Source organism: Saccopteryx leptura, chromosome 3 (assembly GCF_036850995.1).
Source record: "Saccopteryx leptura isolate mSacLep1 chromosome 3, mSacLep1_pri_phased_curated, whole genome shotgun sequence".
NCBI classification, from domain to species: domain Eukaryota; kingdom Metazoa; phylum Chordata; class Mammalia; order Chiroptera; family Emballonuridae; genus Saccopteryx; species Saccopteryx leptura.
The window spans coordinates 106,358,473-106,373,989 of record NC_089505.1 but is presented as its reverse complement, the minus strand read 5'-3'; the positions used below and the strand labels follow the sequence as shown (position 1 = coordinate 106,373,989).

Below are 15,517 nucleotides of genomic sequence, written 5' to 3'. Positions count from 1 at the left end.
TTAAATTTTTTTCCACATCTTTCCATCCTGGCAAACAGAATTGGAGGCTATGGGTAGCCAAAAGTACTTCTGGTATACACAGCCCTTCCCCACACTGGCAATTCCTTGCAATTAGAGTCTCATGATAGTAACTAAGTCAACTCCAAAATGGATTCAATTTTGGAAAGGAGATATATCTGCCAGCAAGAACATGTAACCTTTCTTGCAAAAGGGAGGAAAAATTAATATTGCCTGTAGTAGATTAATATAAAATTATCTGGCCAAGCAGTGTAATGCAACCCCATTTTTAAAAAAATGTAGCTTTTAGTAGAAGCTGCCTGGTTCCATAACTTTGTATTAACACTGTCTGTTGGGTGATTTTGACACCTTGCTATTAAAATGAAATGTGTACTTTAAAGAAAATATAGGTAGCCAGGCCAAGGGACCTGGGGAAATGTAATTATAGTTAATAATAACTTTCCTGTATTAGATTAGTGACTGTGTTAGAGGTAAAGTGACCTCTTCATGAGTCTTGTTTGGGAAAATTTTTAAAATTCTTGCGATCTCATAATAGTTTTGGGATTGGGATTGTGCATTTTGAAGAACAAAGATAAGAAGAAGGTATTTTATAACTTTGAGAATGTGGGTGAAAATGACATTTGGAGCCTGCTTCCCAGTTCTGTCTTGTCACTTTGAGACCTTTGTGGAACCGCACTCATGTCAGTATCTGTCTTCTGTCCTGCCCTGGGCAGAGTAGGCAAATCTACCACCGTGTATGTTGAACTGTCCTGGAATGTTCGAATGCAGCAAAACATGCTCCTTTGAAGTAGGATATAGCTGATCCACATACTGCTTAATCTGTCTTTATTTAATTTCTCCTCTTTGATCTTCCTTTGGTGAAAACATTTTTATTCTTTAAATCCACGTAATTATGCTTTATATGAGGCTAATCCAACTAAATAACTACAATAAAACATTAACACTTTCAATATACTTTGGCATTGATTTCATTACCTATGTGAATCCCAACAGGTTTTTGTGAGATATTAGTACCTTTTTATTTTTTTTTACATGAAGAAAATTAATCCTAAGGTCAGGTAACTCCAGCTAAGTTCATAAGTGTCAAGATATTGGATTGATTTAAATTTTCATTAGGCTCAAATAATAATAGGTGCAATATATTGAGCATGTGTGATTTTTCCAGGTACTGTGCTAATCACTTCAGGTACATTACAGTCTTCACAGTGGTCCTTCAATATTACAGATCAGACAAAACAGGGGTTAGGTTGACATGATCATGTGCCGGCTGTTTGAACCCAGATAGATCTGTATCCAAATTCTGAATTTTTCTGTTGTCTGTTTCTGTATGTCCAGGGTCTACCCACTATTCAAAGTCTAGCCCTAATTATCATCTCTAGAAAAGCTTTCTTGCTCTCACCAACCAGAAGCTATGGAGGCCAAAAGTAGCAAGTTATTTGTATCATCTTTTTGGTCCTAATTTATTTTATACACAGTGATTTGGGTAACTATTTTCTTGAACTTGAGTTTGTTGAGGGAAGAAGGTTCAGCTAATAATGTACTTTGTAAACAAACAGTGACTGCCTATTACATTGTTTTGAATGAATCTTATACCAGTAAATACTTTTTTCTAAGCATATATGCTTCTTTACTTTCTGTTTTACTTCAGAAGGGGGGGGGGTATTGCCCTCCCCTCAAGGGACCACAGTTCAATTCAGTAAATATTTATTGCCTGTATTCTCTGTTCTGAATACTTTTCCAACCTCAGGGATATGGGGTTATGAAGGGGAAGATGAGGAACAGTTACAACTGAAAAGCATTTATTCAACCATCTCTGAAAATTTTTATATTTTTGAACTATTAGAGAATTATTTTTGTTTAATATAGTTGTAACCAGATTAGTAGGACACTTTCTCTGGGCCATTTGCTGGGGCATGGAAATATCCTCATTATATATACACAGCCAGACACAATGGTATTTAGAGAACTGAAATTTTGTTATATTTCTTGTTTAAGCATGTATTAAACTATGTTGCGTGTAATTCTTGTACACTGTGATTTTATTGATGAGGAACCAGAACACCAAAGTTTAACTCATTGTCTCTTGGTTAATTAATAAATTCTGTGGTTCTCTTAACAAAGCATGTAGAATTAGTTTATTTTATGTATTGGTCTTCCCTGTATATAGTAGCCATATCCATGAAATATTCATCTCCTGGAATGCATGAAAAGGGGAACTTGTCCATATATGGCCTACTGAGATCCTTGTCTTGTTATTTTAATAATTAAAAATACTCTGAGGCTGACTAGGTTGTGGAGATGGCAAAGGACCTTTTTCTCCTTTCTTAATTGAGCTATTTGCTTCCCACTTTGGGGTTATGAGGAGGGTAGATCATGAAGCACTCTAGATATTTTCATGGTTTTATTAATGAGCTTTATAGGTTTCTTAAGTAATGTAGAGACTTATCTTTTGTGCACTGGGCTCTCGGGTACTCAACGAGAATCACATATTATTAACATTTAGATATAACGTTTAGTATAACATGAATGTAGTTATGTTCTAGATAAAACCGCACAGTTTATACATATAGTATTTAAAAACAAATGACCTTATTTATAGGTAACTTGCAGAGGTGACATAGTCCTCTGTTTCCATACATGCTTTTTCTTTTTTTTTGCATTTTTCAGAAGCTGGAAACAGGGAAGCAGTCAGACAGACTCCCGCATGCGCCAGACCGGGATCCACCCGGCATGCCCACCAGGGGGCGATGCTCTGCCCCTCTGGGGCGTCGCTCTGTTGCATCCAGAGCCATCCTAGCACCTGAGGCAGAGCCCATGGACCATCCCCAGCGCCAGGGCCATCTTTGCTCCAGTGGAGCCTTGGCTGTGGGAGGGGAAGAGAGAGACAGAGAGGAAGGAGAGGGGGAGGGGTGGAGAAGCAGATGAGCACTTCTCCTGTGTGCTGTGGCCTGGAATCAACCCGGGACTCCTGCACGCCAGGCCGACGCTCTACCACTGAGCCAACCGGCCAGGGCCCTTACATGCTTTTTCTATACCCTGCTGGAAAAGTCTGGGTAACTTTGGGCATTTCTTAATTTTTTGATCATAGTTTACTGTCAGTCTATCAAGTTTTGTGAAGAAAGAGAAAAGAAGTTTCTTTTGTCTGTGTTCCAATAACCCGAAGCAGGAAGGTATAAAGAAAAGTTTACTTTCAGTGGGTTCAGCAGTGGGGAAAGGATTATGTGGAGCTTGCCCCAGGTTAACTTATCATAAAATAAAATGGAGATTGAAGTGCTAACAGTAACTTTAAATTTTTTTTTGAAGCGCAAGCTTTATGAAAGTACAGCCAATGTTTTTTGTGTGTTTTTTTTTAAGGATGAAGGTGTTAACAGTGATTGTGTTCTTTGTTTTGTAAAGAGCACTGGGAAGCCTCTGTGCTCCTTTGAAGAGAATGCATTGCAACAGTAATAGTCAATTGAAGGACTGTTTGCAGTTCTAATTTGTGGTTGTCCAAAAATTTAAGAGCTACTAAATTTTTCTTTCTGGTTGATTGCCTTTTTTTTACTCTTACTGTTCCCCAGCAACCCACAGTGAATCCTCAGGACAACCTTAAAACTTTACCATGGGATTCTTTTTTTTTTTCTTTTTCTTTTTACAGAGTCAGAGAGAGGGATAGGGACAGACAGACAGGAACGGAGAGATGAGAAGCATTAATCATTAGTTTTTCGTTGCGAGTTGCAACACCTTAGTTGTTCATTGATTGCTTTCTCATATGTGCCTTGACTGCGGGCCTTCAGCAGACCAAGTAACCCCTTGCTTGAGCCAGCGACCTTGGGTTCAAGCTGGTGAGCTTCTGCTCAAACCAGATGAGCCCGCGCTCAAGCTGGCGACCTCGGGGTCTCGAACCTGGGTCTTCCGCATCCCAGTCTGACGCTCTATCCACTGTGCTACCACCTGGTCAGGCCCATTGGATTCTTAAACTTAAACTTGCAACACCATATATTTACGTTTGTATCCTGTTTTCATCTAGCCTTTGTACTCAGAATAGACTCCTGATTAAAAGAACTTTGGTGGTAGACTTGCTTCGTGAAAGTGATGAGTCTTCACTTTTGAAATTACATAGCTTTAGTTTTTAATGATTTTTAAAACAGAGAGAGACATCTAAGCAGCAGTTTGTATCTTTTTTGCCCACATTTCTACAAGTTCTTTGTCTTGCCTAGATTAGTGTAGTGACCTCTTTGCTTAGCCTTCCAGCAGTCTTAAGCTTTCCCTCACCCCATTTTATGGAGAAATGTCAGATTAATCTTTTAATTATTTTTATTTATTTATTCATTTGAGAGAGAGAGAGAGAGAGAGAGAGAGAGAGAGAAGGGGGAGGAGCAGAAAACTTCAACTCCCATATGTGCCTTGACCGGGCAATCCAGGGTTTTGAACTGGCGACCTCAGCATTCCAGGTCGACACTTTGTCCACTGCGCCACCACAGGTCAGGCCAGATTAATCTTTTAAAGTTAGTTTTTATGATGTTACTCTCTGTTGGATTAGAGCCCAACTTCTTGATGCTCCATGAAACCTCACTGGACTAGTTGGGCTTTTTTCACCCTCTCCTTGTTCTTCTCCTATGTCAGTGCCAAGGTCTTTCTTACTGGTGAACACCTGCCCCACTTGCTTTCCATTTGTACATTTGCTGTTTGTTGCAAGTCCTTTTCACTGTCTTCTCACTCTTAACCCCCCCACTCCCCATTAAAGCATTCCTTGATCAGTCGTATCCCAGGTTCCCAGATATTCCTTTCTTCATCTGTGGTGGGTTATGAAGTTTAGTCTGTACCACACTATTAGTATGTTTATCTTAAAATGCTTTGTAACTGTATCGGTTTGCTTCCTGGTAGGTTTTTCTTTTTAATTTTTAAGGGCAAAGAAATCTTTTACTACATTCATTTTTCTAGTAGTGGTTCATGCAGGTCAAATAATGCTTCTCTTTTTACATGGAGATGCTGAAACTTAGAAATTTTTTTAGTAGCCAGTAAAGTAATCTTCCAAATGTGGGAGAAAAGATCAAATTACCTCCTACTGTCTCCAAGCTTAAGTGATTTGTGTGATTTTATCCTTACCGCTGGAAATGTTATTAAAGGACGTTAGATACAGTTATTAACAGTGCTTATGAAAAGTACTTAATAACTTGGCAAAATATTTTTAAAAAATATGTTAATTTTATATACTGCATAATTATAATTATGCAAAAAAATGAAACTTCCTTTTTTTGGAGGGATATAATAGATTTCAGCCAAAAGAGATATTTAGTTAAGATCCCATTAACATTGACATTTGTTTGCAGTAGTAACCATCTTGCTAAAAATTTTAAGAAGTAATTACTAGATGTCAGGTTGTGATGCCACCTAGTAGAGAAATATTAAAAAATTATAGCAGATGTTGATTCTTAACAGTTTTTTTTTGTGATTGGAGTTAAATGAAATAGAACAAAAATGTTACGATATTTAAAAATGATCTTTACATATAAGTATTGAGTAGCTGATTAAAAAGAAGGCAGGAGCCTGACCTGTGGTGGTGCAGTGGGATACAGTGTCGACCTGGAATACTGAGGTTGCCAGTTTGAGACCCTGGGTTTGCCCAGTCAAGGCACATATCACAAGCAAGTAATGAACCAGTAAGGTGAAGCAACTATGAGTTGATATTTGTTGTTCTCCACCCCCTCCTCTCTCTGTAAAATCAAATAAAATCTTTAAAAAAAGAAAAGGTAGGATAGTTCCTTAAGTAGTAGATAAATAAATGGGAAGTGAGAATTTAGGTCAGATTTCCTAAACTGAAAGTGAAGGTGAGAACTAAAATACAGTCCTTTTAATTTGTGTATTTATATACTTTAGTTTAATTAAAACTAACTGGCTTGGATTAAACTTGAAAATTTCGAACATTCCTTATTTAAACTATAGTTTTCAAAGTGGATTGGACATTATTTTCTACTTGCTTAAAAATATTTGAAACACATTATGCACTCTTAAAAATGTTTTTCTTCCCTTAAAATTGCCACTCACTTTTGTTTAAAATTATGAAAGGATATGTGTCTGCTTAAGAGAAAATGCATTATTTGTAGTGAATTTTGTACTCCCATAATCTCAATTTTTATTTATTGGAAATCCAGTTCTAAATACATAATAAAAATATATTATGTAACAAGTCATCCATAATCCCACCACACCAACAAGTACTGATTTCAGTTTTAATTTTTCTTTCCAATCTTGATCCAAAAGGGAAGGATGTACCTGAAGAAGCAGTCTTTACATTTGTATTTTACTTTTAACATTTAATGTTATTTTGTAAATATAGCATATAGTCATTATGGCTATTTTGTGTTAGCTTACATTGTTGTAGTACTTAACAGCTACCTTATTAAACATTTAGTTTGCGCCCAGCTTTCTTGCTGTTATATGTCGAATGTAGAGTTTTTTTCTTTTGATTTCTCTTCTTTTTTTGGTCATGAGATAAATTCTCAGGAATGAACATAACTCCTAATGTATATATTTTCTGATATAAAGACAGTTCTCCAAAATAATTGTAGCAATGAATGGATAAAACCTTTTTCTTTAAGCCTTGTAAAAGATACTGATTTAGACTTACACTGTTTTTTGTTAAAATTTATTATTATATATGTAAAGTTCATAGTATTTGTGAAAGCACTTTGTATACTGTCTCATTGATATCACAACAACCCTCTGTTGTATGAAGGGCTAGGTAAATCCTCCTAGGGACATTAAGATCTTGATAAGGGATTTCTGGAAATTTTCATGTATCAGAGCTCTGACTAGCACAGTGAATTTCAGTCCATTCACAGTGGTCCTTTTTATGAGTTAATGTTAAATTCTTTTAATGTAATGAGATATTTACTAAGAGGTTAAAAAAATGAGAGAGGGGCTGTATCTTACCAGCTAGTTAAAATATCAGTATTTGACTTTAGCACTAGCTACATTCCAATGAAACTAAATTTATGTTGGAAGTCTGCATTGCCAGATAACATGATCAAACTTGATCAAGCTTTCAGGGCTGTAGCATTCCTGTGAATAATAGTACTCCTTAAGAGGCCACATTTCTGCTCCGAGAGACAGCTTTATGTAGCCTGCGTTGAGTATATCAGCAGTGACCTCATATTTTATTCCTCTTGAGTACAGAGTACTTGTTGGAGTGTGTGCATTTAGTCTTGAGACCACCAGGAGACTTCATTGGTACTTCCCTATGCGAATATTAGTGGTAGTATGGTCAAACAAGCCCAGTCCTTAATAATCATTCTAGCGTTTAGTTTCTGCAAAGCTAGTGTTTTGTTCGGGCTCTTAATTCTATGGGATTTGCACTGAAGTGGGCTGGGTGATGCTGTGCTCATATCTACTAGCTGGGCACATGGGGGCATTTCATTGGCTAGTCATTAGTTTTGTCAGTATTATTTAAGTTCTTAAATAATAATAATAGTAGGTAATTCTTTGAGTGGTTACTCTGCAACACTGTACTTAATACACTGTCTCATTTAATGTTCGTAATAGGTCATTTTATAGCTGAGAAAACTGGGGCATAGAGGGGTTGAAATCACATATGGCATTTAAAACCAGTTTTTATTTTTTGATATCAGAGCATTTATGTGTTTTACCACTACATTATGCCTTAAAATAAGCCTAGGGCTTCTTGACATTCTTAGCCGTTTATTGTCTCCACCTCTGTTTAAAGGGCCTTAGGGGTTAATGTGATGATTTTTTTTATTGATTTTGAGAGAGATAGTGGGGAGAGAGAAGCATCGACTTGTAGATGCTTCACTTTAGTTGTTCATTGATTACTTCTTGTATGTGCCTTGATGGGGGTGAGGGGGTCAAGCCAAGCCAGTGACACCTTGTTCAAACCAGCAATTTTGGGATCATGTATGATGATCCTGTGTTCAAGCTGAGAAGCTTACTTTTGAGCCTGTGACATTAAGGTTTCAAACCTGGGACCTCAGCATTCCCTGTTGATACTATCCACTGCGCCACCACCGGTCAGGCATTAATGAGATGATTGATTATGTAAGTGTGGCTTTGTGTACGTATGTATTGCCCTTTTTTAGATGACAATATAAAAAGGTGTTTTCAATAAAAATTTAGAGGTTTCCCAAGTGAATAACAGAATTTGTAAACCAGGGCTTGATTTCTGTTTAGTTCGCCAGAAGCATTAGGAATATGCTTGCTTGATTTCTTCTTTAGATCTTTTTCTGCTCTTTTTTCCCCCCTTTATTTATTTATTTATTTATTTGTTTGTTTGTTTGTTATTTTTATTAAGTGAGAGGTGGGGAAGCAGAGAGACAGACTCTCACATGTGCCCTGACCATGTGAGAGTAGGCAAGGCCCCTACCAGACGATACTCGGCCCAGCTGGGGCCACTGCTCCGTTGCTTGGCAACCAAGCTATTTTAGCACCTGAGGGGACCCATGGATTCCTCCTCAGTACCCGGGCAACTTGTTTGAACCATGGCTACAGGAGGGATGGGGAGAGAGGGAGGGAGGGAGGGAGGGAGGGAGGAAGGGAGAGAGAGAGAGAGAGAGAGAGAGAGAGAGAGAGAGAGAGAGAGACTGTGTGTGAAAGAGAGAAAGGAAAGAGGGAGGGGTAGAGAAGTTGATGGTCACTTCTCCTGTGTGTCCTGAGAATTGAACCCCGGACTTCTACACGTCCGGCTGATGCTCTACCACTAAGCAACCATCCAGGGCTATTTTAAGTTTCAGAGCGAGAGAACAAGAGAGAGACAGGAAGGGAGTAAGATGAGAAAAATCAACATGTAGTCACGGCACTTAAGTTGTTCATTGAATGCTTCTCATATTGCCTTGACTAGGAGACTCCAGACAATACAGCGACCCCTTATTCAAGTCAGGGACATTGGGCTTCAAGCCAGCAACCATGGGGTCATGTCGATGATACCATGCTCAATCCAGCAGCCCCGTGATCAAGCCTACAATCTTGGGGTTTTAAACCTGGCTCTTAGTGTCCCAGGTTGAAGCTCTATCCACTGTACCACCACTAGTCAGGTCTCTTAAGTCTTGTCTTTTACAAACCTATAGTTCAAGCTAGGATGATTGTGTGTGTGTGTGTGTGTGTGTGTGTGTGTGTGTGTGTGTTTCCTTCCAAAGACTTGAGAACAGACATCATTATAGGGGTAATCAGGGATACCTTGGGGTAATACAAGGAAAAGTACAAGCCCTATTGCGTTGCTGGAGAGGATTTAGGCTCTTCTAAGTCCTTTTCCTCAGCTTTGTAGGCGTGACCATTAATCGAGATGATTAGATTATGAAACTAACCCATACTAACCAGAACCACAGGAGAGTAATGTACAAAAACCATAATGTAGTTTACTGATTTATAAGGAGAAATAATAACTTTTCAGTGTACAGGTTAATTGCATCCGGTGATCAGCAGCATGCTTGACTATAGGAGGAAGCCAAATTCTTATAAAAAGTTTGCTTGGCAAGCAGAGTCTGAGTCAGAAGTTACTTGTATGTTTTTAGTGGCTGTCATAGTCAAGTTACTACCTAGACCGATGCATTACTTGCTTTTTATAAGGATAGACTTGTTTGTGCACCATGCACAAACAAGCCAACTGGATAATACTGTTTACATCCGACTTGCTGAGTCTCCTTTGCTTTTGTTGAACCAATTCGTAATTCCTGTTATCTTCCTTTAGAATTGTCAAATCTTTTAATTCTCTTATTGCCTAATATTTTTTAAAAGGGAAGGGTTTTTTTTTGCTTTTTAAAAAAGTTTATTTATTTTAGAGAAGAGAGAGAGAGAGAAGGGAAGGAGGAACAGGAAGCATCAACTCCCATATGTGCCTTGACCAGGCAAGACTGGGGTTTTGAACTGGCAACCTCAGCATTCCAGGTCAACGTTTAATCTCCTGAGCCACCACAGGTCAGGCCTAAAAGGGAATATTTTAAGCTCCTGCTGTGATCTGTTCTTTCTTTGTCCTGTCAAAGAACAGTATTTCCAAGTTCTTGATAGGGGCAAGCGGTAACTATCTTTTCATCTACTAGTCACACTTCTATTTCTGGTGATTTAATTTTGATGTGGTTCAAGTGAAGGTTTGGCAACTCCTGGATTTATGCCAGTGGGTTGGTGAACCCCAGGATGTTTTGGCCAGTGTTGTGGATGATGTTACCTCCAGAAAGGTTGCTGTTGAATTTGAAACAATTAGATACTTAATATCACTTTGTTTTATAATTCAGTATAGTATAGCTCTGGTAGGCAAACTCATTAGTCAACAGAGCCAAATATCAACAGTACAACAATTAAAATTTCTTTTGAGAGCCAAAATTTTAAAACTTAAACTATATAGGTAGGTACATTGTTATTAACTTAATTAGGGTACTCCTACACTGGCCTTTGTGCCCGCACGTGGTATTTTGTGGAAGAGCCACACTCAAGGGGCCAAAGAGCCGCGTGTGGCTCGCGAGCTGTGGTTGCTGACCACTGGTATAGCTCCTTTTAATATGATCAGATTTGAACAGTAATGTATTTTAGTTGATCTTGAATATGTGGCTGCTAATAATTTTCAGTAAGCTTAACATGTCTAACTAAGTTGATTTGTTTTTGAAGAATTTAAAAGAGCTAATTTTTAATTTTTTTTAAGTGAGAGAAAGGGAGATTCTACTTTGGCATGCACCCAACCAGAATCCATCCAGCAACCCCTGTCTGGGGCCAGTGCTCCAATCAAGTGAGCTATCCTCAGTGTCTGAGGCTGACTCTCGGACCAACTGAGCTATCTTCAGTACCCGGGCTGACGCTCAAACCAGTCAAGCCACTGGCTGTGAGAAAAAGCCAGTTGTTTTTCAGTAAGGGCTGTAGGAATAGGGGAGAACTGGAGTGGACGTAATTTTTTCCAGGTTCAAAAGTTTTTGGATTTTAGATATTAGAAACGGAACAAGAAGTGCTTCTTGAAATCAAACTCTTTTTTTTTTTTTTTTTTTTTTTCATTTTTTTCATTTTTCTGAAGCTGGAAACAGGGAGAGACAGTCAGACAGACTCCCGCATGCGCCCGACCGGGATCCACCCGGCACACCCACCAGGGGCGGTGCTCTGCCCCCCAGGGGGCGATGCTCTGCCCATCCTGGGCGTCGCCATATTGCGACCAGAGCCACTCTAGCGCCTGAGGCAGAGGCCACAGAGCCATGCCCAGCGCCCGGGCCATCTTTGCTCCAATGGAGCCTTGGCTGCGGGAGGGGAAGAGAGAGACAGAGAGGAAAGCGCGGCGGAGGGGTGGAGAAGCAAATGGGCGCTTCTCCTATGTGCCCTGGCCGGGAATCGAACCCGGGTCCTCCGCACGCTGAAATCAAACTCTTAAAGAAGTATTTTGAATATAAGAAAGGGCCCCCATGGATTTATAACTCTTTTGGTTACCTATTGCTACATGAAAAATTACCCCAAAATTTAGTGGCTTAAAACACCATGGTTTTAAGTTCCACAGCTCTGGAGGTCAAGAACCCAGTCATGGCTTTGCAAGAACCTCTATTTCAGGGTCCCTTGCAAGCAGCAGTCAAGATTTCAGCTGGGGCTGTAGTCATCTCAAAGTTTAGTTGGGGAAGCAGGCTTACTCATGTGGTTGATGTCAGGATTAAGTTGGACTGAGGGCCTCAATTCCTAATGAATTGGTGTCCAGTGACCTCTTGTGGTTCTACAACACAGCAGCTAGCTAGCTTCATCAAAGGGAGCAGAGAATTGAGATGAGAGCAAGGGCGCAAGAGACAGGACAAGAAGAAAGAGTCAGTTTTTATAACAATCTTTTTTTATTTTAATGGGACGACACTAATCAATCAGTTTTTCTAACAATCTTGAGAGTGACAACCCATTACTTTTGCCTTGTGTTATTTCTTAGAAGCAAGTCACTAGGTTTAGCCCACACTCAGGGGAAGGGGATTACATAAGGGCACGAGAACCAGAGGAGTTATCTACCATTTCAGATGCAGCTTACTACTCAACAGGAGTGGAGAGAGGTATGTTTTGGTAAAAAGAAAAAAATACTAGGTTCTGTGTAAGATATAGAGACTTGGAAGAGGACTGTGTTTGCTTCTGTCTTTCCTCAAGTACTTTGGTGCAGTACTTTCCTTTTTTTCTCTATTTGCAAGGCACTCTTGCAACTCATAGTTTCTACCTTTTTTTCCTTCCAGAATCAGCATGCTGCCCCCCCTCTCTCTTTCTCTCTCTCTTTCTCTCTCTCTTTCTCTCTCTCTTTCTCTCTCTCTTTCTCTCATTTCTTCCCCCTCTCCTTTTTCTTCCTTTTTCAGACTTGCCTTTTCAGTCCCTGCTATTTTCATTGATAATAGTTAATTGATCTTGATGCTACTCTGCTAAAACATATGGAGTTTTAGTACATTTGAAGCTGCTTCTAGCATGTACTTAGGATTTATATTTATACTGATTTTAAAAGAAATTTTCCATTGATTTGAGAGGGGGAGGGAGGGCAGAAGAAAGGGAGGGCAAGAGAAACATTAACTTGTGTAGTCATTGGTTGCTTCTCCTACATGCTCTGACTGGCAATTGAGCCCTTGAACTCACTCAGTTCACTGGGACTCTGTCCACTGTGCCACTTGGTCAGGGCCTATACCAATTTTAATACTGGGAGATTTGGCCTCTTGGTTTCTAACTAGGGTCTTGAGTTTTTTGCATGTACTCCTAGGAGACTTGTTGCATTTATTACTATTTCGAAGTAGAATTTCACTTTTTAGCACCTTTCTCCATGTTGTATAGTTGTTTCGTTTTGAGAGAATTTGGCCTCGGAAACAGCCTTGCTCTTGTTGGCTTTGCATGCTACGACAGTCTATCTTGCTGCAGTTAAAGAGGACAGGATTCTGGAAGTCACTTTTGAAGCCTTGAGTTCAAGGACTGGTGCTTTCAGTAAGGAATTTGACAAATACGGACAGATTTTTAAAAATGTTTATTTTTTATTGATTTTAGGGAGGGAGGAAGGCAGGGGAGAGAGAGACAGGAACATTGTTCTGTTTCTGTATGTGCCCTGAGTAGGGGTTGAACTGGTAACCTCTGCTTTTCTGGATAATGCTTTAACCCAGGGGTAGTCAACCATTTTATACCTACCGCCCGCTTTTGTATCTCTGTTAGTAGTAAAATTTTCTAACTGCCCACCGGTTCCACAGTGATGGTGATTTATAAAGTAGGGAAGTAACTTTACTTTATAAAATTTGTAAAGCAAAGTTACAGCAAGTTAAAGCATATAATAATAATTAGTTACCAAGTACTTTATGTTGGATTTTCGCTAAGTTTGGCAGAATAAATCTTTATAAAACAACTTACTATAGTTAAATCTATCTTTTTATTTATACTTTGGTTGCTCCGCTACCGCCCACCATGAAAGCTGGAATGCCCACTAGTGGGCGGTAGGGACCAGGTTGACCACCACTGCTTTAACCAATCGAGCTATCTGGCCGGGGTAATATGGATAGATTATAGGTATTTTGCACATAAAGGCTGGTACTTGTAAGCTTTTCCTTGAGCTCTGAATAAAGATTTTCCAATTTGTGTGGAGAGGGATGAGTACTATAATGAATATTTTTTATCACCTTTGCTTTCTTTCCACTGTTAATTGGAGAATAAAGTTGATCAATAAGTGACATGTACCTTGTACTGACATTCTTTCTTGTGGTACAGTTGATGCAGACTCCTGTTTGCTCATACTCTTTACAAAATACAGGAGAAAAATCAGAATGTTAGTTGGAAAGGGGACAACTAATAGGGAAATAAATTCTGTTTGTAGTCTTGTGAGAGGACATTTTTGAGACTATAAAAGAAGTTGTTCAAAAACAAGAATTTTTGAATTGTCCTTGAATATTTACATTCATTTTCAGTGTCCCTTCTGTGATTTATAGCTATTTTGCCTTGGTGTGATACCATTGAATACATTTATTGAGAACCTACTACACTATGTAGGCATTTTGTTGGGCACTCATCAATAATACTTCCAATCATTGCAACCACTTGAAAAAATATCTTTTTTATCAGTACAAAGAGAATGAAGCTCTGGGCAGTTCTGTCATTTGTCCTAGGACACATCAAAGTTGTTTGGTCCAGGGCTTCCTTATTCCACTAGTTACCTATGGTCTGGGATCTTCCTCCCGTCTCTTCCTCCCCTGCCTTCTCAAATCTCAAGTTAACAGACTGACTCACTGTCTCCTTGTTTCCCTCTGAGATTGAACCAGAGAGGCTCGCTAGGAATTGACTGCTCATCTTCAAGTAAACCTATGCTTCTGTGTAATTAAATGCCAGACCAAAATCTGTATTCTGTCATGATCTTGTTGGATTAGAAAATAAATTAGGGCCTGGCAAGAAAAATACGTGGGAAACTGCTTTGGTCCAGGTAGTAACCCATATCTATTAGATAGATGTGTAGAACTAGATTAAAATTATGCTGAGAAACTTAAACTTTAGGTTCAGAAAGTCGAGATTTATTTTAGTGAGGGCAAAGTTGCGTTATTTCTTCATTATCACTGGGTTATAGGTTTTAAAGTAGAAAGGAAAACATTTATTGTCAAGGAGAGCAAATGTTTTGTGCTTCCTGGTTTCTGTTCCTCTGAGAAATTGAACTCTCCAGGTGTGCTCTTTTATGCTCAAAAGCAGTGATTAGGTACTGTCTCAAACACTTGAGTTTCTTGTCTGACTGGTAGCAGCTGAGATGAAAACATAATTAGAGGAAATAAAGAGGGACATTTTAAGTAAAGCTGATGACCAGAATGAAGAATGATGGCATTCTAGTAGAATTTTATTTTGTAACTCTGGTCAGAATGCTTTGATCTTGTGCAAAACTGTCTTGTTTTTGCTTGCAGGGCACTTTGCATTTCTTTGGTTGAAGCTAGCTTCAAGTTCTCATTGGTTTAGGTCCAGTGATGCCTGCATTTCTATGAAGCATTCAATGTTTTGTGAAGTAATTTTTATGGGATTACTGGGTATTGTTAAAATTAATTGAGATTAGGAGATTTTATTTCCTTTCTAGTAATGGGGAAAGACTGCTGTTCTGTCTTTCCAAAGTCTTGGAATAGGTTAATGATATGGTTGGGAAGTATATTTTTGTTTTTGCTTTTTCTTTCTTGGTGATGACAGTATCTTGGTTAACAGAATCTCTGGATTTGCCTTTAGCATTTCATAGGTGGGGTCTTGAGTTCAGTTTAGGCTCTAGCTTGAGTAATTTTGTATAGTCAGTTAATACACACATAGGCAGAAGTGTTTTAGTAGTTGTGGGTACCTTTCTTTTTTTCAGTAAGAGACTTCATAGGAAGCAGTTAGCTAATAGGTCTATATTAGGCCCCCCTCCCCTTAAAAATCTTTGCATAAGTTAAGAGAATAATTTAGATATTAAAGTTGAGCCTCTATTGTGATGGATCTGTGCAGCCCCTCCTCCCCCTTGCCTTAGGCCTCTCTGACTTTTGCCAAATGTGCTATAGTGCTCTGGCCACAATCTGTGTAGCTAGAACACTGTGATTAAAGACCTTCAGGGCACGTG

At 38.9% G+C, this 15,517-nt stretch overlaps 1 protein-coding gene across 16 annotated transcripts in view; it reads left to right on the top strand.

The window, feature by feature from the left end:
* The window catches only part of PUM1 (pumilio RNA binding family member 1), a 145,057-nt gene that overhangs the window by 45,362 nt on the left and 84,178 nt on the right, over window positions 1-15,517 (top strand). The gene's annotated exons all lie outside the window — the stretch shown is intronic.